The sequence below is a fragment of the Prorops nasuta genome, unplaced genomic scaffold, assembly GCF_024137725.1.
Source record: "Prorops nasuta isolate Cenicafe-Biocafe unplaced genomic scaffold, Cenicafe_Pnas_1.2 PNAS00001, whole genome shotgun sequence".
Taxonomy (NCBI): Eukaryota; Metazoa; Arthropoda; class Insecta; order Hymenoptera; family Bethylidae; genus Prorops; species Prorops nasuta.
The window spans coordinates 9,083,940-9,092,408 of NW_027116798.1; positions in this window are offsets into that span (position 1 = coordinate 9,083,940).

The window sequence follows — 8,469 nt, forward strand, 5'->3', positions numbered from 1 at the left end:
GAATCTGGAGACAACGCCCAAAGCTAATGCCGCGAAGAATACCGCACCACGGGGACTAAGTTTCAAAATAAAGAAAATTTCCTGAGAGTGAGAGACGCCGAGAAATTCCCAGGAACTCACCACCGGAAATCCGCCTATTCTAACTACACCCGTGCGATGTACCCCGCTAAATATTGCTCGGGAATTATCACCGAAACAATACCGCGAGAAGTACCGCTATCCGGGGAAACGAATGAAAACCCCTGTGGAGAATCACCTAAACCGGACCGAAAGCTCAACAGAGTCTCCCGCACGCGAATACTCGAACGCTTTTCTTGCAATCTCCCGATTCGCGCACTGATTCTACCTTTCGTAATGTATTAATTAATTATATCCTAACTAGTAAGCTAGCACCCAATTACACGAAGGGGAAAACTAAACGCGACTCAGCACACGAATAAACGTGGAGGATATCACTAAATATTATAGTGAGGGTGGACTACGTCCGCCTACCTTTGGAAGTCCTTATCCCCTCTTACCCAGACTTCTTCTTTCCTCTTCCCAGCTCCGTCAAGTGTACTCTCTGGTAGACCTTCGGTGTACCGGATCTCCTGAGTCGTTGCACTATTGGTCTCGGTTTCGATTTTTCCTCAGCTCGCGACACGTCTTACTCGTCCTAATTTATGCTACGCACTGGCCGGGTCCGCGGGCCACGGCTCGCATGGAGGGGGTAAAGGACTAATCGGCAGCTAGAAAAATGTAAACACTTGCCGATGCCAAGTACCTGGAATTACTCCGCGCTCTTGTTATTGTCGCGGCCTCAAGTATTTCTGAGTAAAACAACCGATGTAAACATTCGGTCCTATAGCCCATCACCCAAGTTATTGGGGATTATGTTTTTCTGCTTGTTTACGCGGTTCGTCTCATTCGAGATTAATATAATAGGACGAACACAACATTTATGACAAAAACTACAGATACATAATTTATCATTCATACCTCATCCAAACCAAAACAATTTACACTTAGCAACACCTATTTTTTTTTTTTTTTTTGAATATTCGTTCTACTAATATTCTAGAATGTCGAATCCTTTCACATTCTCGAGCCCCACGTTGGGCGCCAAGTTATAGCGGACAATATTTTCCCGACCTTTCGGTAGTCAACATTGCCATATAAAGGACATCGGTATGATTTTTCAGGCCTTATTCAACCCGGTTACGGGGAATTAATTCCGAAACATACTAGATTAATTTGTTGGGCGCCAGGTCGGTTCTTATGACCAAGCCTTAGAAATCAGTCGATGTTTTAGGTTGCACGGCTAGTCAGCCCCCTAAGGTAAAGGAGAGGGGCAAGGTTAGGAGAATACTCCAGGATCGCCAAGTTTTAAGATTTTCTTAGGTGTTATTCTCGGGGTTGCAGTAAATGAAATCAGACCAATCTTTCTAGGGGCAAGATGACCGAGGCTTTAATCTTCCATATTAGAGATTCATACAAAATAGTACTCGCTCGGTAGTTTTTCCCCTATTGGTTACTCTCACCTTTTTTATACGCGACAGACTCATACCATACAGAAACATCGCACTCACACAAACATACTATACGACATACTACGACCCGAGGAGCGGGGAGAGTTAGAGTTATCCTGACTGTTATGAATCAGGCATCTTCTCGGTCGGCGAATACGGCCCGATGACGGGGAAAAGGGTGAATCCCTAAATTTATGTACCAAGTCCCGAAGGAGGTTACACACGAGCCAGTGACCTCGGTCCAATGGGGAGGCACGCCTTGGGCACTCACTCCCTGGCTACGTCCTCCAGAGAGGCCCCGCCGGAGTGACGCTCGGATGGGGCCCTTTTCAGGGCAACGGACACCCCGAATGCTTCCGGATAAGCACCGCAAGTTCCGATCCCGTCCCTCATCCGATCGGACGCCTAGCACCGGACTCGAGAGCGGGGAACCCAAGGAGGAACCACTCCGCTTTTACAGGGACCAGCGTCTCGGGCTCGCGGATGACTCTACGACCAACTGACGGTCCACCAGCACAAATTAAAATACAATAATTAAACAGGGAAAAACAACCCTTCGGACCAGAAATGCTACCCTACCTGTGCTCTTCGGTGACGAGACGCCTGGGGGGTGGTACCCCGGCGGAACCCAGGACCCACCGCCAGCCCACCGAATCCACCCGGTAAGGCCACAGGAGAGAAATTCCCTCACCGTGATGCCCACCGGGGAAGAGCCGGGATACCGACTGGAAAGCCCCGAGCCCACCGTGATACCTCCCCCCTCCTAGGCCGATCTACATCACTATTTCGCTAAACCGAGAAGACGAAAATACGGAACTCTAACCTTTACTCCTATCGGTCAGCACCGGGTTGGTCAGCCTCGCCGCAGGTCCAGTATTTGGCACCTCGTCCTCGCCTTCCTGGCCCCGACTGCTACTTTTTGGTGCTCCGTTGCGCAATCTCCTCCTCCAGATCCATCGGATTTTCCTCCCGACTCCAAAACTGCTACGACCACTGCCTTCAGAGGACCAGACGGAAGAGAGCGAGTCCTCCCAGGAACTCCTCAACTTCCAATTCCTCGGACATCTCCCCTCACCCTCGAGTATCACCTAGTTTGCCATAATTTCGGCGGTATTGGCCGATTAATGTCACGTGCTCTAGTCTAAGCATCGTGATTAGCGGAGCTACCGACTCTGTCGCGTAGCCTATATTATACCGCTAAGCTAGGATATTGTTTCTCGCCGATAATATATAGTATGATATCCAGGTGAGAGGCCCGAGTTCTCCCTTCTTCCTTTTACTCTCCGCAGACATACTTTCTTCCATATCCACCTGATATTCTATGTTACCGACGGATTTGGAGGGGCTCCTTTTCTTTTTTAAACTCTAACTTCTCCACTCCTCCCTACTCCTCGTCCGTTCTCAAATACACTCCTATACTTTAAACGCAACACGCTCTACACTTTCACACAAAACGAACTTACCGACTAATATACAAGTTAATAAAGGCGCTACCAAGGCGCGGACTCGATACAGAACAATATAACACTAAATAAATGTCACATCCAGTGATAAATAATCATTTTCCGTATTATTAGGTCAAGAGAGGTGTTAGAGTGGTGATAGAAATGGGGCAACGTGCCAATAATAAGGCCTTCCAGGCCAGGATCGCCCACTTATAACGGGGATCCTAAAATTCACGTTATAGTACATAGAATAAACATACATAACTCATTGTTACAATAAGCATTATATAATTAATATAATTAATATATTTAATATTATTTTCATTTGAAGACATAATTAATAAATCTAAATTATCATAGTTATACTAAAATACCAATAGCCTCATTGTAAAGGAGAAATACTCCTAATAGCGACAAATTTCTGAGTGTAATACGAAGCGCCAGACGCAGCTCGTTCACACTGTCGCCAAGGCTAAGTCCCGACACGTGGCAAATGCACTTCGACGGCAGTCGAATGTTCTAGAACAATGACGCATTTGACCATTGGGACCCGCAAATGTTACCATATAAGGTAATGTTTGACGCTGCACTTTGAGGGTAAGAGCCCCAAACGTGCAGCCCCAAAAATCAGTTCGAGTCAAAAGCTAGAAGGAACAAGTCGAGTCTCCTAGGACCTTCAGTCCTCTTATCTCTTAATCTTATCCAGGCAATCCTTTGTCTCTTAAAACTATAATTATCTAGCTCATAGCTCTGGTTATCAACTTGTATAAAGAAGAAACATTGTAAATCAAAAATCAATAAACCTTATTATACAAGAGAATTTCAAGTTTGTCGTGAATCAGCGATTGAACCACAACAAACTGGTCGCAGCGGTGGGATCCGTTGACTGGTGAAGATCAAACCTACATAAATCTTCATCCCAAGGAAAATCAAGAAAATTTTATTTCTTTGATCGACCAACCTCTACAAGGACGAACCGACGTGGACAATCATCGATACTCAACGAGACATCCGTCAACTTCGCCTTTCTCAGCAACGGAGCGACAAACCCACAACTTCGAGGTTCACCCCGTAAACTACCTCACGACTACGAGAAATCAACGACTGGAAACCAGCAGAACTTGCAGCCAGCCAACCAGTGAAAATGAGCTTTTGGTGAGTACGGTACCAATCATATCAGTAGCAATTTTATTTGTGAACATTGTAACTGCGAGCCCATAGCGTTCGTCGTACTAAATTTCTTCCATGTACCGTAATCCCGATAATTTAGACCGAACTCAATCTGAACCTATTTTAACTCCCGCGTTACATAGTGTACCTCGACCAAATCGTGTTTCAATCACCCGAGAGATAGATAGTTGCATCTCTCATTTAGGGAATAGAACCTTACGTACTCTTAGGGAAACAGACGAAGGAACCCCATTTCGAAACGTAAATACGCGAAGACGGAATAGACTAACTATGGCTCACCGTGGCAACGCGAACAACGACGCCCCAGATTTAGACCATAGTTACACCGCAGAACGTCTGCCTATCAGAATAGAAGACGCACCAACAAACACGATTCCTCATGACGAAACCGTCCCTCCTAGCGCTATAGATGCTGAAATTAGAAGGTTACACAACAGCATAAGGCCCCGCGAAATTAGCGCAATTGAAGAAGAAAACGCGAGACTGAGAGACGAACTCTCCAGACTACGCCAAGATTTTAATAGGCTCCCCGCGAGGACCTCCACGGCAAGACCGGCACAACGAACATCGTATGTGACTCCCTGCGAAAGACCTCGATACGTGCCGAATTTTGACGATGAGGAAGAAGAAGAACCTCATCACGGATATGCTTCCCTACATGTAACTCTCGGAAGAATTCCAAAGTATAAAGTAGACCCAGACGAGCTAGAACCGTTTGTGAATTCTATAGTTATGGCAAATCAAAATCTACACCCGTTAGATAGAGACGAATTTCTACGGCAGGTTAGATTCACAATACTAAGAGGCAAAGCTTATACTGAAACTAAGCACAAAGTAATCGAAAATATCGAGCAACTAATACGAGAATTAGAAGAAGCATTCAAACCCCGACGGTCTACCGCGACCCTTCAAAATAGTTTAAATCGATGCCGACAAGGAAAAGACGAATCGGTACGATCCTATGCTTCTCGACTAGAAAACATATTATCAGGTTTGAAAGAAAGATGCATCACGCCAGCAAATGACCCGGCTAAAAACGACGCCATAGAAGAATTGTTAACGCAACAAGCGAAACATCAATTCATAAAAGGATTGAATTTTAAACTCCAAGTTATGGTAGCATCTTGCGAACGAGCAACTCTAAGAGAATCAATTGCTATCGCAATAGATCGTGAATCCTTGACTCGCTCCGACGAAGAGTACAGAACTCAACAGGGCTCGACCCATGGCAGACGCGATAACCAAGGACAACAACGACCCTCCGGACAACGGAATAATTCGCACCTCCATTGCAAACGCTGCGATAGGAAAGGACATGTAGCCGAAAAATGCTACGCGCGACTTAGCAACGCAAAACGGACTCAGAGTCACTCATCTTCCGTTAACAAAGTATCCACCTCTTGCAATTATTGCAAAAAACCAGGACACACCGTCCAAGAGTGCCGCACCCTAAAAGCAAAGCGAGAAAGAGAAGCTCAACAGAATGCAAATAACTCAGAACAACCAATTAACGAAAACTTGAATCGACCAACACCTGTAGGAAATCTAACCGCTAATATGGTATTACATACTCCTATAAAAAATTTGATCGAAGTACAAGCCGCTGAATTCATTCGACCGGCAACCTTACTCTTCGACACTGGAGCCGATGTCTCCATAATTAAAATAAGAGTCCTGCGCAAAGAAACAATAGCTGACAAAACTCCAATTACGCTAACAGGAATAAGTGGAACACCCGTGAAGACACTAGGGTCAGTTTACCTACACATAAAAGTCGGAAAATACACTATAACCCATAAATTTCAAATAGTACCAGACACCTTTTCGCTAATAGCCGACGAACTAATCGGCATGGATTTCTGGAAAAGAAACAGCTTCCATTATGAAAAGGATGTGTCCTTGACGATGCTGGGACACACCTGGCCAATGAAACAAGTAGTATCACGTACGGTGTCACTAAAACCGAGATCACAAACATTAGTAGCCGCGCTAACTGATAGTAAACAAGACGGTATTGTATACGGACACCAAATACTACCTGGAGTGTATATAGGTAACTGTGCCACTAGGCCAACCAACTCTACCTGCTGCGTCAGCATTTTGAACTTCACGGAGAAAGAACTCGAGATACCCTTGCCTACAGTTGTGTTAGAAGATATTCCGAGTCCACCGACTCAGGGCGACGACCCTTCTGTACCCATAACCGTATACACTGTAAATAATTGCGCCAGCGATCGACTCGCCCGGCTAAAGTCTCAATTAGAACTAAATCATTTAAATCAGGAAGAATTGCGCACTCTAACAGAACTCTGTGAGGAATACAATGATATATTTCACTTAGAAGGTGACAAACTCCTCACCACTGAAGCGGTAAAACATACCATTACTTTGGTAGAAAATACCAAACCTATCTTTAAAAAACCCTATAGGTTACCTGAAAAGCATAAACAGGAAATTGATAAACAAATTTCTCAGCTAGAAGCTGACGGAATAGTACGGCCGAGCCGAAGCCAGTGGAACGCGCCACTGCTCGTGGTACCCAAGAAACCCGATGCACAATGGAATTTAAAAATGCGCATCGTCGTAGATTTTCGCAAGCTAAATGAAGCTACTATAGGTGATGCCTATCCATTGCCAAACATCACCGAAATATTGGACCAACTAGGCCATTCAAAATATTTCACCACCCTTGACCTAGCCTCTGGATTTCACCAGATAGGCATGGCCGAAGAAGACAGGGAAAAAACAGCCTTCTCCACACCCCTAGGGCACTACGAATACAACCGCATGCCCTTTGGATTGAAAAACGCGCCAGCTACGTTTCAACGTTTAATGAACACCGTATTATCCGGACTCCAAGGGATCCAATGTTTCGTTTATCTTGACGACATAGTAATTCACGCCCCTACTCTAATAGAACACATTAAAAGACTGAAACAAGTGTTCATTCGACTGCGTGAAAATACTCTAAAGCTGCAACCGGAAAAATGCCGTTTCCTTCGCAAGGAAACTTGCTACCTGGGTCATATAATTACAGACAAAGGCATCTCTCCAGACCCAACTAAAATAGAAGCTGTAAAAATTTTCCAGCACCCAAGAGCGTAAAGGACGTACAATCCTTTTTAGGCCTAGCAGGCTATTACCGAAGGTTCATTGACCATTTTGCTGACCTGTCGAAACCCATGACGAACCTATTAAAGCAAGGAGTAAAGTTCAACTGGACCTCCCTAGAACAATCATCATTTGAAAATCTAAAGGAAAGATTGACTACTGCACCACTTTTACAGTATCCAGACTTTCATCTTCCTTTCATTCTGACCACGGACGCCTCCAATAAAGCAATAGGAGCCATGTTATCGCAAGGCGAGGTAGGCAAAGACCTCCCCGTTGCTTACGCCAGCAGAACGCTTAACAAGGCCGAAGTAAATTACAGCACCACGGAAAAAGAATTAGCAGCTATAGTTTGGGCTGTACAAAATTTTCGACCTTACTTATATGGTACTAGATTTACCATCATCACCGATCATCAACCACTCACTTGGCTTTTCAATGTAGAAAACCCAGGCTCCAGATTGATGCGTTGGAGATTAAAGTTAGCCGAGTACGATTACGAAATTAGATACAAACCAGGTACTCAGAATACAAACGCAGATGCGCTAAGTCGTATATACGTGACCACGCGATCAAGAGCACGGCAAGCCGCCCCAAGGCCAACCGACTCAAACGAAGATGCAACCTCAGCTAACTCCGACGCCGAGGAAGAAACAGCTGATGAGAAATCATCGACCTATACTCCCGCAATGATAAATCAAATCCTTTACGAGTATCACGATACTCCCTTCGGAGGACATGAAGGCGTAAATAGAACTCTGCAAAGAATTAAAATTAAACACGTCTGGCCAAATATGAAAAAGGACATTGAAGAATACATAAAAAAATGTGACAAGTGCCAGCGCAATAAAACAGGCAACGTGAAACGTGCACCAATGCAGATAACAGACACGCCAGTAGAACCCTTCGAAAAGGTCGCCCTAGATATAATAGGACCATACCCTGCGACCAAACAAGGAAACAAGTATGCCTTAACCTTCCAAGACCTTTTTACAAGATACAGCATAGCCTTACCAATTCAAGACCAGTCAGCCTCTACTGTGGCACGACTATTCGTTGAAAGGATCATTTTTTCTTACGGGTTACCCCAAAAGGTTTTAACTGACCAGGGTACTAACTTTCTAAGTAACCTCTTTAAGGACGTCTGTAAGCTATTAAAAATTGACAAAATACAGACCACGACATACCACCCACAGTCGAATGGTGCGCTAGAA